Source organism: Syngnathus acus, chromosome 15, assembly GCF_901709675.1.
Source record: "Syngnathus acus chromosome 15, fSynAcu1.2, whole genome shotgun sequence".
In the NCBI taxonomy this organism is placed as follows: Eukaryota; Metazoa; Chordata; class Actinopteri; order Syngnathiformes; family Syngnathidae; genus Syngnathus; species Syngnathus acus.
In genome coordinates, this window is record NC_051100.1 from 13263262 (window position 1) to 13287240 (window position 23979).

General features: G+C 45.7%; 1 protein-coding gene and 1 long non-coding RNA gene across 7 annotated transcripts in view; one reads left to right on the plus strand and one right to left on the minus strand.

Annotated features, from left to right (window-relative positions):
• Window positions 1-23979, plus strand: part of LOC119134898 (pro-neuregulin-3, membrane-bound isoform) — a 133295-nt gene that overhangs the window by 37340 nt on the left and 71976 nt on the right. The window lies entirely within an intron of this gene.
• LOC119135000 lies at window positions 1242-1531 on the minus strand. Its single transcript, XR_005100477.1, has 2 exons — window positions 1487-1531; window positions 1242-1374 (listed from the first exon to the last, which is right to left on the minus strand). It is a non-coding gene; the product is annotated as an uncharacterized LOC119135000 (long non-coding RNA).

The window sequence follows — 23979 nt, forward strand, 5'->3', positions numbered from 1 at the left end:
GCCTCGAACATAAATCCTTGAAAGTCACTGAGTAGCACCCCTGGAAATGAAATGAAAAAAAAATCTACACAAAATTCAATGTTCATATCTAATGTGGTAGGAGACGCAAAAGAAGTCTAAAGGACCCGAGCCCCAAAGTGAACAGGTTCAAAGCTGCCAATAAATGTCAGTGCACATCTTGAAAACAGGACAAGATTTCCCTAAAACAACAGTGTGGAAAAATACAGAGTGTGGCCATTTCGCCCCAAGAATTTTAAAACTCGGACAATGGCTTCAGGAGAAATCAAGTTTTTTGTGTTGGGAAAGAAAATGCCATTTTAGGGAGCGTTTTTGTGTGATATCGCCGAAAGAAGATTTTGCGGCTTGCCACAGAGAGCATCTCAACTGTTCCCATGACAACCAAGACAAAAGCACGGCCAGGAAAGCGCATTGGTTTTGCGCAGAGTCGGCAAAGAGACGGCTTGGCTTTGCACTGATGACGTCGCAAACGCTCGAGTCACAAGTGCGCACACACACTTGACACACACTTGTCATGTTCTCGTCCCATCTGCTGTCGCATCTTTCCTCCCCACTCCCACATACTCTCTCACCGCATTCCCCGTAACGCCGAGTCCTGCGTCCCCAGTGTGTGTGTGTGTGTTTGGAAACGCATTTGTGTTGTTTATCTGTTTGATGTGTGATCAAAGAGCTTCTCGATTGGGCATGAACAGCCAAATACACTCAGCTCAGTCTGTGTGTGTGCGTGGGTGAGTGTGTGTGTGTGTGTATGTGTGTGCGTGCGTGTGTGGATGGATGTGGCACCAAAGCGCACAATTGACATCAGGGCCGGACTGGGAGATTTTTTCAGGCCAGGAGTCAGTTATGTAACCAGGCCACCCTGGCCTTGCCCACACGTGCATGTTCACACCCACACTTAAATGCATGGGCACAAGCAAAACGCATTTTTGCGCAAACACATGCACACAATCATTCTTTGGGTTTTGTTGTGGGTGGTACTGGAAAAACTAATCAAAATCTCTAGAATGAGAGCGAGCAAAATAATCAAAAGGTCTCTCTGAGTCTGACTGTCTGTCTGTCCTGAGTTGGCCTTCCCCTTGCACTACTCCCTGGACTTGTCTTGCCAGTATACTCTGCATCTGCTGGGAGTGTTACAACAACCAGCATAATAATTATCTTATCGACAATAACACATTTAATCAATATCAAAAGAATGATATGGTTAAATATATGCTTATTTTCCCAAATGTTTCATGCATAGTCATAGCCTATTCAATCCCATGCATTGATAGATGACTGTCTGTTCTTTTCCTGTCAGCTGCTCTGAGCTAGTACTGGGCCTACTGTCTGAAGCACCAAAACTGGCAATATTTCCACCTTTGCAGAGGCAACATAGACATATATTTTAATATTAATTTAGCCAGGGCCAGTTACAAAGTTTAGAGAAATGTGCATGTAAGAAAGAATAACAAATGACTCTTCAACTTACAAAATCAACTAGAACTAAATCTAACAATAAATCAGCAGAGGGACACCTTATTACATGGCAGCGGCACATATGCACACAGCACATGCAAACTGGCATGCATACACGCGCGGGCACACACACAATTTTTAATGGCACCGTGCGTGTGTGTGGGGGGGGGCTGAATAAATCCGTAACTTTTCTGCATTTGGCCGCTCTGTGTGGTTGATACGGACTGTGGGGGTGGGTGTTAATTGATATAAACCAATCGTCTTTCCCTCCTCACATGCTCCTGGCCTGAGTGGCCTAAGTGGCCTGGCCTGTCTCTCTGATAGGCGCGCCGCCGCACCGGCAGAAAAAAAAAAAAAAAAAAAAAAAAAGAAAAAGAGAGACACAGGCCAGTAGGCCATTCCTAGGCCGGCGCTTCGGGAATTCTCTCGGTTCTCCCTATAGTCAGTCCGGGTGTGATTGATACACAAGAAAGATGGTTTCTCCTCCAAGCGTTTGACAAGACCTTCATACACACACGCACACACGCGCGCACGTGCGCACGTGCACACGCACACGCACACACAAAGCAATATGGCAAGGTAGAGTAATGGCTGCACTTAGAGAATCAGTGTCACAGATGGCGAGGACATGTATTTTCATCGTACACAGTGTGTGTGTGTGTGGATGTGTGTGTGTGCGTGCGTGTGTGTGTGTGGATGTGTGCTGCGTGTGTGTTACAAAGCAGTAAACAAAGTTAATTTGAGAATTGCACACAAAATTCTTCCTAATCAAAATTAGCAATGTGAACAAGCAGCCATTAGCCACAGCTACTATTCTGCTACCACGTCTCATATTATTTGACATATACAGGGTCCAGCAAAATGATCTGACACATTTGTAGGTTTAATAAAATGCAAATAAAGAAATAAAAAAGTTTTTTTAATTTTCGAAAGTCATGCCATTTTGTTTTGTTTCATTTTATTTTTGTTTCCTTTTCGAATAATGTTATTTTGTTTAGTTTCAGTTGCTAACATGAAGTGGACCAGTGAGCATCCCGCTTTTATTGTGGAAACGATTATCAAGAACGAATCTGTAACTGCAATACAACGAGCGTTCCGTTTGCGCTTCAGACTTGGTAGACATGATCCCGTACCTGCTTGAAACAAGATCTTGTTATGGGTTACTAACTTCAGATCAGCATTGACAGGCCGACCTCGCATCGCCAGAACTCCAGAAAATGTGGCAGCGGTAAGACCAAAATAACATTATTCAAAACGAAAATGAAACGAAACAAAACAAAACAATAAAAAAAGAAAATTCTTTCTTTAATTTATTTGCATTTTATTAAACCTACAAATGTGTCAAATCATTTTGCCGGACCCTGTATATTATTTAACCAAGTGTTATTAACACTAAATGTAATTAGTTTCAGGTTTTGGAGTTTTTAGAATGTACAGTAATCACTCGTTATCATGTGGTTCACTCATTGCGGATTAGATCAGCGCTAACTTATTTTTTGAACATCCATCCATCCATTCTCTTCCGGAGTTATTACTGGAGTTGGGTCACGGGTGCAGCATCTGCACCGGAGAAGCCCAGACTTGCCTCTCCCCAGCCACGAGGCGTTCTCAGGCCAGCCGAGGCACATAGTCTCTCCAGTGTGTCCGGGGTTGTCCCCGGGGCCTCCCTCCAGCAAGACGTGCCCAGAATACCTCACCAGGGAGGGGCTTCTCGGACGCAACCTTATCACATGCCCCAGCCACCTCATCTGGCTCCAGACTCTGAATCCCTCGCAGATGAGCAAGCTTCTCACCCTCCCAGACACCCTGCAGAGGAATCTCATTTAAGCCGCTCATATGCGTTCTTTAGGTCGCCACCCGCAGCTCGTGACAGTAGGCGGGGAACGTAGTTTGGCCGGCCAGTAATTAGACAGCTATGTCTTGTCTTTGGACTCAGCTTCTTCTTTACTATGACAGACTGGTGCAGAGTCCACATCACAAAGATGAAATGGTGCCTAGCAGTGTTGCTGCAGCGTTGTCGTTATCCTGCATCTGCTGGTCAAGTAAACAGCTTGAACATGAAACTTAGCAGCACTGAGCCTCGCACACGCACACACGCGCACACACATCGAGGCTTTAGTGGCAGATAGCGGTGCAGCTTATTATTGCCGCACTCTTGAAAGGAAGAGATTATGCAAATGGACTTTCCAAAGTTTCTTACTGCCTGATTCTCTTCTCCTTTTTGTCACAATTTCTGAGCGTGTGCAATGAGGTGCTTCTCGCCTTGTCGGTTAGTCTGCATGCATGTGTTCGTGTGTGTGTGTGTGCGAGCTTGATTTTGCGCTACGCTGGCCTCCCTCCTCTGAGCAATAGTTGCTCTTGTAGTGTGTTCAGCCAGTGTGACGAAGATGATGGTGGCGATGATGTTGCTCGGCCGGTGTCGCTACTGAAGCGTGTGTGTGGCTGCACTGATTTGTCCGGCTCATTCGCATGTCGCGGCACACGCGTGTGCGTGTATCAAAGTCTGTCATTCGTCCAACCAGGCCTCGCCCCTGCGCTTTACTTCAACCCAAGTCAAATTTGTGGAGCCACGTGGAGAAAGGAGCAAGGATGGCCTAACTCAAATGTAGCCAAGCAAGACTTGAAATCATGGCATAAATAATATTCTCATCCATCCTTGCTTAATTCAATCTCAGGTCAAGAATTCATTGCAACTGGACTGCTCTGTTTTGTTTTGTTGTTTTGGTTTTTGCACTGGCGAGGGATGACGATGGAGTAAAAAAAGAAGGAAGAACAGGAAGGGATGCACTCTCACACTCAGCAGCCGAAATGAATTATTTTGCATCCATTCTCGGAGGCAAAAAAAACCCACACACACAAACAGTGGCAGGCGGCCCCTGCAAACCGTCAGCGTAGAGGTTACGCGGCGGCAAAGGTTGGGAGTCGTCCTCAAGGAGAATTCCCCACGGCTCGCCCAGTAATTTGGCGAGTTGACGAAGAGGGAGTGCATCACGGGGAACGAGGTGAGCGAGGGCCTGCAGGAGAGCACCACAAGACCCCCCCCCCCCAAGTAGAAGGCTGAGAAGTGAGAAGAAGTGAGACAAGTGAGAGAACCATAATAGTTCTTCGCAGAATCCACAAATAGAAGATGTGAGAAGATAAAAAAATGCAAGAGGGAAAATATGCTGTCTGCTTCTTTGGCCCTGCTGTGAGCTGATGAAGTTCCTTGGTTGCCTCAACGCTATCGGCTCATAAAAAGCTGATGCAGACCTGGAATCACACGTTTCACTGCACAACTCAGTCCAAACGTGACTTTTCCATAATATCGCCCCTTTAAAGCCCTCCAAATGTGTTGAATATCCGAAGACAGTAAGCTTAACCACTTTCACTCATCAAGACTCTGAAGGCCAGGTTGAAGGTTGACTCCAGGTTTAACAACAAGAGAAAGGGTGAAACTGGGAGAATACAAACCACATTGTATAATCAGTCATACAAACTAAATGAATTAAATCGATATGAAATCTCAATCATGCTTTTATCCTATCGTCTAACATCACAGAAAACTATCATTTCAGAACTCAAAAGATCTATTTCGATCCATCATAACTTAAACAAAGATACATACCAACGATGCCTTGTATAACACACACTGTAGGTAGTAGTTTTGCCGAACTGCAGGAGAGAATAGAACAAGCAGCGTTCTCTTTCAACACTGTGCTGAAACATGTGCATACTTCCTGATTCTAGTCACGTGACCTACCCTATCTTAACACTCCCCGTCTGGCATTTTGCCACAACCTTAAAGGTCCATTATACAGTTCTTACTGTTTCTTATCAGGGGCAAGTAGGAGGACCGTCTCGGAGACCGGACGCTGGTACAGTTTTGTCCCGCCCGTCTTGGAGACCTTGACCTCGACTTTACATACCATGCCATCGTTGCTGGGGAAGACCTGAGTAATCAGTCCCAGAGGCCACTCGTTTCTCACGAGCTGATTGTCTTTGAGAAGGACAATGCTCCCAGGCTGGATGTCTGGGGTGGAAGCCTGCCACCTCTGTCGCGGCTGAAGTGATGCGAGGTATGCTTCTTCCATCTATCCCAGAACGTTTGGGCCAGATGTTGGACTTGGCGCCACTGGGACTTGTGGAGGTCTTTGATCCAGTCACCGACTGGGGCTGAAGGTACACTCACCTTCTGGGTGAGGAGGGTTGCTGGAGTAAGAATGAAAGGATCGTCCGGGTCAGTAGACACTGGAATCAGAGGTCTGGCGTTGATGATCGCAGCGACCTCCGCCATCAGTGTGGAGAGTGTTTCGTGGCTGAGTCTCGAAGTTCCAAGCTGGAGGAACATTGAGTCCAGGATCTTTCATGCTACTCCAATTATCCTCTCCCACAAACCGCCCATGTGAGAGGCTTGTAGCTTGCAGGCTTGTCGTTGAATTGAGTCATACTTGTAGTGACCAGCTCGCGACGGGCGAAATATCTGACAACGTCGTTGATACCTGATTGGTCGTGCTGGTTGCTTTGGGGTGTGTAGTTGGGCACAGTAGGACGTGATGGACCCCGGTATCTGGGTGTAGCTGTATATGTACCCTGATGGCCCTGTGTATCTCTTGGAATAAGAGATGTGATAGGGGCATGTTGTGGTGGCCAATGAGCTGGTAGTCTGTTCGCTGGTGTATAGGTGAGGTTGGCATCGGACCACTCTCTGATATGGGCCATGGAGCTGTAATGGAGTTGCCTGGCACAATATCTGCACTTAGATATGAATCGTCACCTTGCGGGGGAAGATAAGGTGCTGATGCAGACTCTACGTGTAGCCATCTTGCCTCGTCGAGAGAGTGTAGATGTGGTGCCATTGTTGGCTCTGTGAATCGCTGTCCAGGCTTGTCTTGAGAAAATGGTTGTGATGCCAAGGTTAGCTGAGTACGTAGCTGAACAGGCTCACCCTGGGAGAGTACAGGTGGCGGCGCTGGGGGCTCTGTGTATAGCTGGTTAGTGTCATTCTGAGTGAGAAGGTGCGGAGGCGGGTTGGATAATATGTTTAGCGGGTCAGTTTCAGTAGGAGCGTATTCTTCCCGCGCAGCGGTTGAATGCTCCTTGGACTGCTGAGCGAGATATTCTCTGGTCCGTTCTGGATGTGTGGTGTGTCAATGAGGGAGGAAAAGACCAGTGCAGAGATGAGAAAGAAGATGGGAGTGGAGGCCATAGTGGATGTGGTGAGGAGAGGCAGACTGCGATGGTACGGACATGTAGTGAGGAAGGACGAGAACGACTGGGTGAAGAAAGTTATGTCGTATAACGTAGAGGGAACAAGACCCAGTGGCCGACCTAAAAAGACCTGGCAGATGACCGTGGCAGCCGACATGAAGGCACTCGGCATCAACCACGAGATAGCCATGGACCGTTCCCGGTGGTAGACAGCCATATCGAGAACCCAGTCCAACCCAGCGGTGCCTGGAAAGCGGACTTTAAACCGATGATGATGATGATGATGGTTCTCATCGAGTTGAATCTTCCTGCTACCTCGCTCACTACCGTTGATGCTAGCCGCTGCTTCTAGAGCCTCTGCTTTGGCCTCAGCCGCAGCCACGTTTTACTCTAATGATAGCTTCTCCATGCGTGCCACTAATTGTGCCTTTTCCATCTCCATGCGTGCCTCTAATTGTGCCTTTTGCATTTTCAGAATCATTTCTTTATCTGTGAAGGAAAGGAGTACTTTAGCTGCCTCGGCTTTGGCGCGGGCCATGGCAGCAGCATTGCCAGAGGACGCTTTTGTAGAACATGATTTGTAAGATCTAGACTTCAGTGACTGTTCTTTTTGTCCATCCATAGTCTGAGTTTGGCGTTTACCTTTGTTATCTTCTGCGATGAAGACGTTGTTTCACTATCCTGCCCTCCAAATATGTTGAATATCCGAAGACAGTAAGCTCAACCACTTTCACTCATCAAGACTCTGAAGGCCAGGTTGAAGGTTGACTCCAGGTTTAATATCAAGGGAAAGGGTGAAACTGGGAGAATACAAACCACATTGTATAATCAGTCATACAAACTAAATGAATTAAATCGATATGAAATCTCAATCATGCTTTTATCCTATCGTCTAACATCACAGAAAACTATCATTTCAGAACTCAAAAGATCTATTTCGATCCATAATAACTTAAACAAAGATACATACCAACGATGCCTTGTATAACACACACTGTAGGTAGTAGTTTTGCCGAACTGCAGGAGAGAATAGAGCAGGGGTGGCCAACCAGTCAGAGACTAAGAGCCACATTTTTTACTGTCATCGCAAAGAGCCACACATGAACATTCCCCCCACACACACACACACACATGCACACTCACACGCACAAACGCGCGCACACACACACACACACCTCTGCTCAGCCAAATTTATTGTGTGACATTATCATGTCACGCACCAACATGATAATGACAAATTGATTCCTACAGTACTAAAACCACAGACCAAAGACCACATTTTCAACAATGAACATTGTGTGCATTGTCTCACACAGACAAACTCTCAGTTCAACAAATTCCACAAACAAAAACATACGTTTTTTCACTTACTATGTGTGGCGGGACAGACCATTCGTTTTAGTTTGTCGTTTTCAGGAGACAAGATTTCAATAACGTCACTGAGGCATTCTTTAACAAACTCCACTTCATTGTATGGCTTTTTAGCCCATTCAATGTTCCAAGCCAGTTGAAACAATGCAAGCGTGACAGTCTCTGAGTGCTTCGTAATTTTTTTGAAAAACTGTACCTATTTTTCTGCCTGACTTTTCAAAGTGTCCAAACTTGTGCTTGCGAAATTCAGTCCCTTTTGGAAAGTCCTTATCGATATTGGCATGAAGTGAGCTGAAGTGGCGCGGAACATTTGAAGCTTTTAAATGCGCTAATGACGTCCGACATATCAGGCAGAATGGCTTGCCATTGCGTTCAACAAAAAACAACTTTAACTCTGTTAAAAACGTCCTGTGTTCATCCTCATATATTCGTTTAGCTGTGCATTTTTTCCTTGCCATTTTTAGAGCGAAATTGACACTCCTCAAATGGGTTTGTCCCTCCTCCTTTGCGGGATTTCACCTCAGGCGCATGCGCGTTTGACCAAAATACCATATTGAACTCAAGCGAAGCAAATACGCACAAAAAATAAACACAAATGTTGATATGAACGTAAAAGAGCCGCATGGAACCAGCCAAAGAGCCGCATGCGGCTCGCGAGCCGCGGGTTGGCCACCCATGGAATAGAGCAAGCAGCGTTCTCTTTCAACACTGTGCTGAAACATGCGCTTACTTCCTGATTCTAGTCACGTGACCTACTCTATCTTAACACTGATCACAGACTACAAAGACATGAAAGACATGACATCGCCCCTTTAATGCCTGTTTGGCCCTCTCAGGCTTGGCTTTATCCATCCTATGTGTGAGCGGGCTAGAGGAAGTCTTTATCTGGACCAACTCTCTTTCCCCAATCGAAGGTGTCAGCATGCTTCCATTAACTTGAGACTTTAGCGAAGTGTCACCGTGTCTACGCTTAATTGGACCTCAGGCCAGCACAGGCTGCTTCATCAACCAACAAACACACACACACACACACACACACACACACACACACACACACCTCTTCCTCTGTGGCAGTAGAGGACATGTGACAAATTCTTCATCCAATCTGTGGGTTAGCAAGTTGCGTCTGCCTGATCTGTTACCTTTTGTTATTCCAACCCAGTTTTCTGTCTCTTTGGTTGTCAAAGTTGAGTGTGATTCCGTGCCGCATTACGTTACCGCCCCGGCGGAACCTACGCCGGCCGTCTTCTCAGCGTTCGCATCCGCGGCGACGCTAACAGGCACGCTACATAATGAATGACTCCAGCATTGCGCAGGAAACAAAAACCTGTGAGTGCACGCACACACGCATGCACACACTCATCTATTATTACCAGTCTGTGCAGCATGCAGTGAAACTAATCCTCTGCGTTGCGCTGCCGGCAAAGTGAAAGTTGTGGTGGGGAGAAACAGTCGCATGGCCAGGAGTCAATCAAAAGTGGATCTGATGGCCCACTGCATCCCCGGCGTGAAGCCTCAGTTGTCAGTAAATCTAAAAGTGTTTCTCAAAGGTTGGAACTGAGAGTAAATTGGACGGATCATAGACCACTGACAATAAATAAATAAAAAAACTAGCTGAAATAATGAAAACGAATGCAATTCTGCATTGTTAGTACCTTTAGTAATCTTTGTTGACAGTAGTAATATTGTTCTTTGTGAAAACCGACGGTTGTGAACATGCAACCGAAGCAACGCTGAACTGTTAACTTCGTAACAATCGTAAACACAACATAATGTACAAGTTGATTTACTTACGGCTTCATTTTTCATTGCTTCACTAGTAACATAGACTGGAATTGGCTTCATCTTTCAATTAAAACAGTGCCACAACAAAAGCAAAGCTGTGAGGCTAACGTCGCTAACTGACGGATGCTAATATAATGTCTGGTACTCCCTGCAAAGTTAGTTTTGCTCGGGGAAGAATTCCAGCTATTCTAAAAAAAAGTTGTGGGAATAAAGAGGTGTTGTATGCCAGAATAAGTTCAGGTTCTTGGAGTGAAATGATGTGGGCGTGAGTCATCTGAAAAAGTTGCTACAAATTACCGTATTTTCCGGACTATAAGGCGTACCGGACTATAAGGCGCACCTTCAATGAACGGCCCATTTTAAAACGTTGTCCTTATATAAGGCGCACCGGACTATAAGGCGCACCATTAATGCATCATGTCAGATTTTTAATCCAAATCATTCTCCATAGTTCAACTTCAGACGCAACAAATGACTTTATAATCACAAAATAATGATCCATAGTCTTTATGATTCAAAGTCTTCAGCGGGCCTCTTATGATTGATTTCATGACACAATGCTTCGGGCCAGTTTAAATTTAGGAATTTGGTCCATATATAAGGCGCACCGGACTATAAGGCGCACTGTCGGCTTTTGAGAAAATTGGAGGTTTTTAGGTGCGCCTTATAGTGCGGAAAATACGGTAAATTAAAGATTAAAGATAGCGTGTTTATCCTCAGCTGAACCGCCTTGCTCTCGTGGCTCAGAGCAGACCTCGCTCGTCTCTCCAACTTGGACAAACAAATATACACAAATGTGAAGCCAATACAACCATTGGGCCTTCCTAACCCTTAAAATGCAACACTTTATCACAGTAGAGACAAGACTGGCATCAAGAAAACCAAACAGACAGAATGATTCCACATGTCAAACAGCCAAAATAATGGGCTTAATAGAAAAGCTTTTGAGCAATTTCTGTGTGTTTGCTTTTATTAACGGCAGTATTTGTTGGCGTTGAAGAGAAAAAGAAAAGCTATAAGCTTTTAAAGGGTCCAATCTTTGTTCCCCAGGAGGGCCGCAGTGGGAAGGCTGATCCAAATGGATTGTGTTTCCGGACGGCTGCCTGTGGTCAGTGTGACGAGCAAGATATGCGCCATAAAAAGAGCCAGCAAGTAAAGCGTGTAGGCTGAACCCGCATCAAAATGAAGTTGCACCTCCATCTTTGTGCACAAAAGACACGCTTCATTGTGGAGGCTGAAGAGAATTCCACGCTTGAGTGCTTTCTAGCTTCGCATTTGGAATTGGATCATTAAGGGCCACGTCTTATCTACTAGCGCAAGCCTTAGTTAGCATTAAGGCGACAAGTTTGCATGCACGGCTCAAGCGATGCTTTTTTGCAACTTTCACTCCTTTTCCTATGAGAGGCTGGGATGGTGTTTTATGGCCACGGTGCCGCAGACTTTCAAAAGTCAAAAGATGTGATGGACTGGGCAAACCAGGATTCTCACTGGCATGTTTCATGCAGATAATTTGCCAAAGTGGCATTGAGCAGACATCTATTTGCCAGTGCCTTTCACACACGCACACACACACACGCACGCACGCACACACAGTTGGTGACACAGAATATTGCCGCCACAGGACCTCCCATAATCAGATACAAATAAATTTAAGAAATATGGGCAAATTTAAGAAATTTAGGAAAATTTAATCCAAATATGATATTAAGATGTAGTTTCAGGTATTTTTCATTTTTACTTCATTTTGTTAACAAATTGTGTGTGTTTTTAATGTTTTATCCATCCATCCATTATCTGAACCGCTTCTCACGAGTTTTGCTGGCGCACTGGAGCCCATCCCAGCTGACCTCGGGCGGTAGGCGAGGGCACCCTGAACCGTTCGTCAGCCAATGGCAGGGCACATGTAGAGACGAACAATCATTCGCACACACAATCAGATTTACGGACAATTCTTTCTTATTTACTGTCATAAGCTTGAAAGGCAACGCCCCAAAAATTTGCGTAATGAGGCCAAACCCAAGAGCAAAGGGATGAGTAACCAGGGAAAGCGGCCCTCTGTAGCGACGTGTCCCATAAAGGACATGGCAATGTTGAACGAGAAATCTGTTGAAAAGGTACACTTGCTCCTCCGCTCCCTGGTCGACTCCGCACTCAGATTAAAACGAGACAGACTAATTGCTGACGATCAATCGAGAGTATTTCGGACGTCAACTTTTTTTGGGTTACTCCACGGCCAAGAGCGCCAACAACAGAAGGCGGCCATTTGCAAAGCAGTTCACGCTGTAATAAGGAGGGGTGAATGTAGATACTTTTGGCTTGTCGCTGGCCCAGCTCCACACTCCATCATTCACGCTCCTTGTTGGCCACTTGGCAGCAGACTTTGCCGCTATAAAGCGGAACATCCCCCCCGGACGCCCGAGCTTGACACGGACCTGATAGCACTTAAAGCGTCTCGTTACGCAGCGTTGGCGCTGCTCTAAACGCCTCTCGCCGTGCGGAAAACAGCTGCGTGGACGTGAGCCGAATAGTAAGAAGAAAATCGCTGAGCGCGCCGCACGTCGGCCGCCTTTTTGTGGATAGAAGAAAGGTTCTCATTTGGCTGCATCGGCAATGGATGGATGAATTGAGCCGGTGGACGACAGATATGAATGTAGAAGTGAGACTGAACGATGTATCAAGCAGATGGATGTTTGGTTGGACAGTAGATGACAATAGACAATTCAGAGGGTGAATGATGGAAAAAAAACATGTTCAGTTGCGATAGTCTCCAGCCAAATGTGGGGGGCAGGCACTCGATACACCCAACTTGTTGACTAGCGAGGAAAAAGTGCCTTTGCCGTAGTACGCTATCTTGAAGATCTTGAACGTCATGAAGCACGTGCACCAGGTGCCTGCCGGCCCATCCCGACCACTCCCCTCCCTCGACCCCCACGATCCATAACGGATGAGAAGTTGCGACCCAAAGCTTCTCTCATCAGCGGTTTGCGCCGGGTCAGAACCTTTCTCTCGTCAGCAGCCGGCCAAGCTGAATTGGATCTAATCTGTCACGTCCAATCAGAGACTGCGAGGCGCCGTCCGGGTCGAGGAGGTAAAAGAGTAAGCGGCCGAGGGAAGACAGAAGCAGCTTCAATCAAAAGGTCCACCTGAATAAGTCATGTCCCTCTAATAGACTCCAGGAAATAGTCAGGAATATATAAGCAGTGGCTTATATATTCCGTGCAACACGGCCTCCTTAAACTTTTTGGGTCCAGGGGAACACCTTTCAGGGAAGAAGTGCCCAACCAGTACACCACAAGTACTGGAAATTTTATTCTCTTAAATTGAGGCATTTTCAATCAAGCCAATTTGTTGTGCGCTGCACATTTTAAAGACGCTAAATATGCACTAATCATTCTCAGGGATTTGAGCTGATCACAACTGGACTAATTATCTTAGACCAGGGGTATCAGACTCCAGTCCTTGGGGGGCGCGTTCCAACATGTTTTCCAAATTTCCCTCGTTCAACACACCTGATTCAAATGATCAGTTCATCCTCACGTTCTGCAGGAGTGTGATAATGATCCTGACTAATTGAATCAGGTGTGTTTAACAAGGGAAACTTGGAAAACAAGTAGGACTGCGGCCCCCGAGGCCTGGAGTTTTACATCCCTGCCTTAGACGATTGGCTTCTCATCCCAGAATGCTGGAACTAAGTCATGATACGTCTTCCAAAATAATCCGAAATTGGCCGCTCCTGAATCAAGGCACTGTCGTATGTCACATACGTGTGAATTGCAACCGGGGAGGATTGACTCGATTGAATTTGTTTTTCTTCAAAAGCTCCTCAGTTTAATCAGCGGCTGACATCAGCCGCCATCGACGGCAAATGTCAGCCGGCTCCTTTCAGGCGTCGCTTAAGCCGATTACACTGAAGAAGTCGCCATTGCTCGTGTGAAATTGCTTCTTTTTATTGAAATAACAGCGGCCTTAGCTACTCCACAATGACTCATAAAAAGCAGGCCGCATTAAAAACACTGGCGCGTTAACGTGGGAGGAGGGGGGCTGTCCGGGCCGGAGGTCCGCACAGGTGCAGCGCTACCCGTGCCGCATGCTAATTGGCCAGCCAATGCCATCCGCCGTTGCTTTTAAAGGCCAAGCCAACGATCGGCTGCAAGGCCACTCGCTGGGATGAATGTGTGGAAGCAGAGGTGCATCTTAACTGCTTCAGACTAGCAACAGAAAAGGCTCGACTGAGCCCGGTGCCAAACGACGATTCTGAACTTCTGGCAAAAAAAGCTGCCAGTGTCAAGAAACAGCAACATTTTGAAGCGTTATTCATATAAAGGAGAAAATTTGCCCTTGGCAGAGCTTACAAATGAGTTAGCAGACATTGCGCCGGGCCTCGCTCGGGGCACTCGAAGGTATATGTTCTTTTAGCAAGTGCTACACATTAGTGAAGGTGAACAACAGCAGATCGGTCCGGGCTTTGATGAGCGCTCATGATTGTTGAAACACGACTGAAAACCGTGTCCGCCTCTACCGGGACACGTGATGGAAAATGTCATGAAAACTGCAGAAAGATCCAGACAGCGGCAGAGTTTATGGTCTTATCATTTCCTACGTCTGCTGGAGGCCTCTCGGAACAATAATTATAAATTGCCATCTCGCATTTTCCCGTCAAACTGTAGCACGACGCCTGCCGAGCGCGGAGGCGGCGGAGGTGCGAACACGGCGAACACTGCAGACAGAAACAATTTAGAGTCACCGGCATGCAAGATTGAAGTCAAAATATGTGTACTTACTTGTCATTTGTTTCATGCTTCTATTTTCCTCCTCTGATTAGAAGAATTCGAAAGAATCGTTTAAATAATGGTTAATTGGAAATACACATCAAAATAATTTTTGGGTGACAAGCCAAACATGACAATGTTGATAGAGAAAAACAAAGATTTTCTTTATGAAAAAAAAAAAATGCACTGAACGTGTACCAAACTGTGGCCCAAAAATTGTTTGTGGATCTTCTCATTCATCCCGGTCATTTCTTTCTCAAGTCATTGAATTGAAATGCCCTGGATGGATGGATGGATGGATGGATGGATGGATGGATGGATGGATGGATGGATGGATGGCTGGCTGGCTGGCTGGCTGGCTGGCTGGCTGGCTGGCTGGCTGGCTGGGTGGGTGGGTGGGTGGGTGGATGGATGGAAGGAAGGAAGGAAGGAAGGAAGGAAGGAAGGAAGGAAGGAAGGAAGGAAGGAAGGATGGATGGATGGATGGATGGATGGATGGATGGATGGATGGATGGATGGATGGATGGATGGATGGATGGATGGATGGATGGATGGATGGATGGATGGATGGATGGATGTGTAAACAAACAAACAAAGCAATCTTCTTTCTGCTTCAAATGGTATTTTGCCGATGAAGTCCACTGGGGGATAAAATGGTAAATTAGTGATGAGACAACGCATATAGGCAGAGTTTCACTGTATGGAAATGGTTTTCAAGGTGTCTGCTGCTTGCAAACTCCAGATGTCCCTGGGAGTTATGGTGAGGGCCGATGCAATGCGCGTCGTGGTGGGAGCCGAGTGCGTCGCTGGGTTCAGTGCGCTTGGAGGGTGTTTTTGGCCCAAGGGGGCTGCGAGCCGGCCCACAAACAACAACAACCGGCAGCAGAAGCGCTTTGGTCGGGCTTTGGATCATTTATTCATTCAAAAGAGGCAGAAGAAAAACACCGCTAAAATTGCTCAAGAGAAACTTGTTCTTCCTGCTCAATATGCTCACAGCTCTCTGTGAGGAAGCATCTTGCGCTACGTGTGTGTGCGCTCGTGCGTGTGTATGTGCGTCTGTATTCGCTGACCTCCCACATGCTGACTACTAGGGGGAAAAGCACTGCTAATCAACCCGGTAATTACTAGTGTGGAAGAACCAGCAAACTGGGTCAACTACAATCTTGGATTTTGTGGGGGCCATGGCTCAGGCAGTAGAGCGGGTTGATTAGTAACCGGAGGGTTGGCGGTTCGATCCTAGCTCTGTCACAGTCACATGTCGTTGTGTCCTTGGGCAAGACACTTCATACATCTTGCCTCCAGGTCGCCATTGTAAATGAGAAAGTGTTCTCAATTGGCTTACCTGGTAAAACATTGAATAAATTAAAAAAATAAAAAATCTCTGTGGACCTGTTAAAGCTAGTGATGTCAAAACAAGTACATATTCACGTTAAAGTTAAAAGTTAAAGTCCCAATGAGCAGCAGTGAGCAGCAGCGGTCCAACCCTTGATGCTGAGTGCCAAGCAGGGAGGCAATGGGTCCCATTTCTATAGTCTTTGGTATGACCCGGCCAGGGTTTGAACTCACAACCTTCCAGTCTCAGGGGGAACACTCTACCACTAGGCCACTGAGCTAAGGCAACACATACTGTATTTTCCGGACAATAAGTCGCTCCGGAGTACAAGTCGCAACAGCCATAAAATGCATAATAAAGAAGAAAAATACATATATAAGTCGCACTGGAGTATAAGTCACATTTTTGGGGAAAATTTATTTGATAAAATCCAACACCAAGAACAGACATGTCATCTTCAATGGCAATTTAAAGAATAGAATAGAGGCAACAACAGGCTAAATGATATGGTATGCTAATGTTACATGACACATAAACAACGAACTGAGAACTTGCCTGACGTAACATATTAAGAGTTATTCAGATAACTACAGCATAAATAACATGCTAACAAGTTTACCAAACCATCAGTGTCACTCCAAATCACTAAATCCAATGAAATCTTCATCCTCTGTGTCACTTTTAAACAACTCTACTAACACCAGAGGTAGAAGATGTGGCGCTTCCCTTTCTACGTGGTTTACGTCAGACTCATCGTCAGTTGCCGTTCCAATTATTCCAGCCTTTCTGAATACTGACACACAGGCCTAGAGTGCCGTCCTGCGGTTCAGTGTGAAAATAACGTGAAATTATATAATAATGTGTTAATAATTTCACACATAAGTCGCTCCAGAGTATAAGTCGCACCCCCGGCCCAACTATGAAAAAAACTGTGATTATAGTCTGGAAAATACGGTACGTAAAAACAAAATGAATTTGATGGAGCAGATGCTTGCGTGAAGAACATATTGCAGAAGAAAAAATGTCTTCTGATAACAAAAGCTTGCCAGCAAGTCAAGTGTTGTGTCATTTCGGCCATGAGTTGGTTAACTCGTGTGAGCGAAACAAATCTTCTCTGCGTACAGCGTCTGCAGTGATTCTGCTTGCACGGGACAGTCAGCTGATTCAACTGAATCATCACAGTCTTCGGTCTTGCCGGTGATCCCACTGCTCCAGCTTAGCAAACCAAATGATCTGAGTCCAGGTGTCTTGTATTTAAGCCCTGTCCGCGTGTGACTCCTTGTCGGATCGTCCTGTTTATCCCATTTTCCCCGGGCAGGGGAGGGGCAGGTGATGGTGATTACAATGATTATGGGTAGAACACAGGCGGAGAGGGCCGAGAGCACAGACGCGGGACAGGGATGCAAACGGACACCATGACAACAAAACACGCAATGTGACACACGTGGCTAGCAAGGAGAAGGCGAGGATAAGCTCCACTCCGTGTGGCGATCGGCGCTACCGAGGAGTGGACACGTGATATATGTGGCCTGCAATGTCAAATCATGTGTGTCAACTCAAAGTTAAAATACCAAAACTAAATTGTGTTCCCTTTTAATAACAGTGAGATATTGCAAAAATTTCAAAATAATTTTAAAAATTGTCGATTATTTTTTTTTACTGAATTCTGTTGTGTGTATGTGATAATAAGTATTATTATTTTTATTATGTATGTCTTATATAGTATTATATATTAGTAGTATGAGATACAAACAGAGGCGTAGCCAAGCCGGGGCGGCGCCCCGGTTAGGACTCCCTGCGCCCCGGTTGAAAAAAATCGAGCTTTTTCGATTCTTCATTTTCATGCCGTTTTTTTCTTTCGGTCTTGCGCGAATGTGCTTGCGCTATTCTATGTGCGCGATGTTATCCATTCACCGTTTGCCTCCCGGACCCGGATGTTGGTTTAGCGATCAGCGAACGGCGTGGGTGATGTTCGATTTTTTTTCCTGTGGGCGTGCGCCCCTACTGGAAAAATTCCTGGCTACGCCTCTGGATACAAAGTCAATAATGGCCCCATGAGAGAAATATTAACAATGCAACAAAAACGAGTTTGACACCCCTGGTCTAAGGTATTTCCAGTGAATCCACAGCAGCAAGTCACAGGACACAGTCACAGGACACAATTCAAATTCATGTAGACCTCAGAGTCGTACGCAGAGTCGCTGTTGGTGTGGCAAGAAAAAACTACCGCTCATCTAAAACATGATAGAGGCTGCAAACCGATCTTTGTGACATCAAGTACACACACAGCCATGTGGCTGTTAGGGGAGCTGAAAGGTCAATTAAGCACCGAGGGGCCAGTCAGAGAGTGTTTCTCCCTGGTGGCTCATTGCTGTCAGTGGAGCACTCAAAGCCCCCCGCTGAGGGTTTTGACTCCCACCAAAGTGAAAAGTACTTTTGAGATCCAAATTAAGAAATTCAATCAGGAATGACGGATAGCTCGTTAGAGGGAAAACGTGAAGGGCGGAATGATTGTGAAGATTGGCAGTCCTGCTCCTTTACTGATAAATCACACATTCAGAACAATACAGTCAAGTATGTTCAGTTAGCACTGCCGGAGATGGTTTTAAAATGATTATTTAACTGCATGTTATTGAAATTTTGTGGGGGGGTTGTTTTTCCAGCTGAGTGTTCTGATGAGAATTGAGATGCCGGAAGAGCCACCAATTTTTGCAAGTGCCAGTAGCCTGGTGAAATTGGAAGGTGTCACAGTTTCTCTAATGTGTTTTATTTCTCCGTCTGACGCCACTTTATCTGCTCTGGAAAAGTTCTGAGCTTCTGAGCATCCCTCCAGATATATTTACCATTTTCAAACGATGGTTTCACATGAATACATTATTGGTAAACATCACGGATCCTTCACTATGGAAAAGTGAAGCGAGGAACCAATTTATGTCTGAGATTGTGACTGATCATGGACAGGTGCTAGACATGCATTGGGGTCAAACGTTTTGTTTGGATGTGACTCACTCAGCAGGAGGATGAAATGCCACCAACTGTTTTCCGGATCTGCACCCCCTCAAAGCTCATCTTCGGCACTACACTCGTTCTTGCAATTATTTTGCTCGCTAATAATCACGCGGGCATCGGTTTGGCCGTGACACCAAACCTTTGCATTGTGATTTTTTTCTATTGCACATAACTTGAGGACTCGTTTGTAACCAACGGCATCGGCTTCTTTTGAAGCAACAACTTGTCGAGACATCACGCTAGCTTGTCGGAACACAAAAGGCCTCAAGCTCCTTGTTGACAAACATAGGTGAACAATTCATGTCACGGCACAACGGGGAAAGCAGAGGCGCGCATGGCAAGGATCAAGGTGATTTCATTGAAAAATGCCAAGGTTACTCTTGTCCATGTCACTAAAAACTCAAAAGTAGCAATTGCCGAATTAAGTTGTCAATAGAAGGTCAAAATGGGCGGATAATTAATGGTATTTATGCCGAGCGCCTCCATACGACAGCACAATCCTTGCTTCACGGCGACGCGCACACAGATGCAGCAATCTGCCGCTTGACTCAAAATGCCCGACTGTAAAGTATCGAAACGACATCCTGGAATATCCTGACGTACACCGCACATGCACGCCAGCGTCAATTTGCCCACCGGTTTATCTGCTCTCTCGGGAGTCGAATGCTTTGCGCTTGTGAAAAACAAAAGAGATTAGTAACACCATCACACCCCCAGACAACTAATCAGGGATCCATTGCTGCACGCGTCTGCGACAGATGAGAGGTGGAAGACTAAGCTGCAGGCAGGCCGACATCAGACGATTAGTGACTGCAGCGCGTATGCCTGCTCCGCATTCACTAATGACGGGAGGAAATGTGCACCGCCCCACCCGTGTTTTGGACAAAGAGGAGATCCCATTCATCTTAAATAACACCGCAGGACTTGCAGCGTAAACATTTTTGCTCTTCCGTGTCCATACTCTGAAGTAAGCTCTAATTAACTGCAGCCGTTTGTGCTCCACAGGCAGCAGTTTGGCCGTGGCAGCGGACGCTGAGCTTTAAACCAAACAAACCTCCGGCATGTTCCTTCCCCCCTCATCAAAGTTGGTCCCGTTTCAAAAGAAAGCGACACACGCCAATCGATATTTTTTCTCATTTCGGTCTTGTGGATCTATACACGTAAGGTGTGAGTCTGAGTGATTTGATATTTCTGTAAAAGTCGTCACGGTAGACAAAAGTAGCTATTACGGCACATCAGTGGTAATGACATGGCTGCAGCAAGAAGACAAAAGAGAGGAAGAAGAAGCAGCAGCAGCAGCCTGGGCAGATGGAGGAGGAGGAGGACAAAAACTACAAACCTCCTCTTAGTGCACACTTTCCACTCTCACATTTTGAAAGGAGGGGCATGATTGCCACACACTTTCTGTCGACTTTTATATTTCTGACGCGTGGTGGCATCCTACCGCACTTGAGCAACCTCTTCTGCCATTCTGTGCCGCAGCTCAATCAAAAGGAACAGAGGCTTGCATCAGAAACAAGCATCTTGTGTCGCCAGACCACGTCGTTGCATGCATATTAATGCAGCGCCATGAAAATCCAATTAACGCCTTTCACGAGTGCAGCAAGTCGCACTCATTCCCAGCAGAAATATGAACCCAAATCAACAAAGACGACAAAATACTCACAAAATCTAACCATCTCGTGTGAGTGTGTGTGTGTGTGTGCGTGTGCGTGTGTGTGTGTGTGTCTGTGTTTTCCACTGTCAGTTGAACTGTTGCTTTTTTGTGGATAGCATGGAAGCTAACAACCTGTATTGCAGAGGTGTCAAACTCATTTTTGTCGCGGGCCGCATCGTCATCATAGTTTCCTTCGGAGGGCCATTATGACTGTCAACGCCATGAGTGATATACAATAGGCAACACAACAAACTGATGAATAAGTTTTGAAATCAGAGACAAGTAAAAACTTTTCAGATATTTTAAAAAGATGTATGGTAATAAAAATTGAGCAATGCAGTGGAGTCTCGGTTTTCGAACGTCCCGGTTCTCGAACAAATCGGTATTCGAACAAAAAATTCGAGATTTTTTTGCTTCGGATGTCGGACGAAATTCGGTTGTCGAACCTCGCGAGATGAGCCAAGAGGAGCCGCATGCCAACTGACTCCGTTCGTTACTACGTTCTCGTTACTCTGAGGATTGCATCAACTCAGTTGCGCGATCGGACAAAATTAAGCTCCCTGCGCACTGATGTCCACTTAAATTTTGGAAAGTACATCAGGACCTTTAAAGATATTTTCCAAATTTCAGCGACAACTCTGTCACAATAATGCGACCAAAGCGTTGCAGTTGCGCGGTCGGCGACGCGCTACGTTTGGGCGTTTGGCGGTGCGCTGCAGTTGCGCGATCGGACAAAAATGTGCAAATGAAATAATGCTTTAAAAAGGCGGGTTTTTTTTTTGGTTTGGAACGGATTAAAGTTTTTTCCATTATTTGTAATGGGAAAACATGAATCGGAATTCGAAGGATTCACTTCTCGAACAGCCTTCTGGAACGGATTGTGGTCGAAAACCGAGGCTCCACTGTACTTCTATTTTTTAAAGTGAAGACAATTTGCAATTTTAGTATTGACACATGAAGTTGATGCACAATTTTTTCTCCGCGGGCTGTCAGTGTCTATGTGCTCGACCCTCCCTTCCTGTGTCTACTCCCAATCTATGTACTAATCACAGTCACCTGCCTCTCGTTACCTGTCGCGTATATAAGTCCTGTCTGCGTGTCACACCCCTGTCGGATTGTTCTCGTCTCTCGTCTCTTGTCTATCGTTTCCTTGTTTCTAGTCTGCAGTCTGTTCTGTTCCAGTCTTGTTTTGTCGTTCTGTTTTAGTCTTGTCCCTAGTCGAGCCTCTAGTCTGTCTTTTGAGTTCTTCGATAAACCCTGGTCCAAGCTGCATTTGGTCGCCCAGCTCCATTCCTTCCCTGATACAGGCCACATAAAATGATGTGGTGGGCCATATCTGGCCCACGGGCCTTGAGTTTGACACCTATGCTGTATTGGATTTCTAGTGGGAATTTTAATGATCATTTTATAAATTGATGATAAGGATAGTCAAAGTCAACAATGAAAATAATTTTGGTCCATTTTTTCTTCCTTTTTGAACTTTCTGACATGAAACAGCAACATTTAAATCTGTATACCGTAAAGTTTACTGAGCATTTTATTCCTGAGTGGGTGAGCCATACGGTGCCGTTGCTTTCCCGGAGCATTTTTTTTTTTTTTTTTTTGTTCAAGTATGATGGAGTAGCAGAGAAGTGCTTGTTGGCCCTGTGGCCAGAGTTAACTTAGCTGTTAGCTACCAGAGCACATTTGGAACGTTCTGCGCTTGAGCGCTTCAAAGAGGTTTGCGTTTCTCGTCCTTGATGTAGTCCATCATCCCCTTTTCGTGAAATGAATGACGCGCTTAAGGCACACGGGACAATTGTGTGACAACTTTGACACGCCTCATTTTCTCCAACTTCAGTTGATATTTTTAATATAGAATATTGCAGATGTTTTAATTTGCTCTCCATGAAATATCCTTGAGCGCTTTAGTGGCAGCTGGAAATTGTAAATAAAAAAGATCGAAATACAACATGCACATTTGGGAAATGAGCATGTGAGCCGTCAGATATGTTGGAAGGGCAAATGTAGTGTGTGAGTGTGTGCGGAATGTTAAGGTGATTGCAGCTGCCTGGGCTGCATGCATAATGAACAAATGACTGTATGAATGAATGACTGCTCAATTGGATGCATGTCACACTGCTGCTGCGGCTGCTTTGTATGCATCCCGTCAGCACGTCTATGAAGCAATATTTTCTGACAGCTCCTCCCGCACATGTTGAGGCAATGAGGCGTTGGAGTGAGGGAGGCTGCTAACCCCCCCCCCCCCCCCCCCCCCCCACACACACACACACACACACACACACACCAGTCTCAATGTTTTGCACACAGATGTTTTGTTATGTTGATGTTGTGCTCCAGTGCCATTTAATGCCCGATTGCTCAAATATGAAGCGATTTACTTCCAGATGTTTGACTGACCCTTTTCTCTTCTCTTCTCTTTCTTGTGCGCTCCGCTGGACCGCGACTGCCTGGACTACTTGACCGCCAACAGGTAAGTTGTTGCCTTGTTGATGCCTCTATGAATATGATAGAACCGTTATGGGGACGGCTGCTACGGGTGCATGCACAGTATGTTTCAATAAGGATGGGCTCGATTTTAGCGGGAAGTCTCGGGTGAGAAGGTTCCGATTGCACAGCTGACATTTTCGCTTTAGCGATCCAGAGCTAAAGTGGCTCGGGGGACGCTGAGTCGCAGCGACCTAATTTGTCTGACGTCTGTGCGGAGACGCAACTTTAGCGTTTTGAGCGCACCTCCAGCCGCTGAGCTAAGCGACTAATCCTTGATTTGCAGCTTTCTTTACGCCCAGCTGCGTGGCTAAGAGTTGTTTTTGTACTCAGAGAGACGGAATGAGACCAGACGTGATGAGTCCAGGTGGCAGCTTTACCATAAATGGCATCGCGTCACAGCTTGGCTTTAAGTAGAGGTGGAGAAAGTACTCACACGCTGTACTTAAGAAAAATAAGTAGTATGATGGCTCTACTGAAATCAAAGTATAAAAGGCAGACACAAATGTTGTTTAGTGTTTTTTTTTTTTTTTTAATTGCAATTATCTATCATTCTCCTTTAAAATTTCTGGCTCCTGATCGTAAAACGGCCGCAAAATGGGTGGCCAATCCTGGTATTGGCTGTTGCTGTGAGTACTGATACTTTAAACCCCACGTATAATGGTAATACATTCATTCAGTTGTGGTCTATACAAAGTGGAACAGCAATGCTTTTGTCTCATTCCTCATTTTGATACCATCACAGGTCCCTCTTTTCTACTTGTTCTGAGGTGCGTCTCAGAGCAAGCCGTTTTGGTGCGGTCTCTATAAATGCAAATGAGATACTTCACACCCTCCAGGCCGCAAGATGTGCGCCACCCTTTCCGATCGACATATTTGTTGTTTTTTAGCCGAGGTAGCGTTTACTT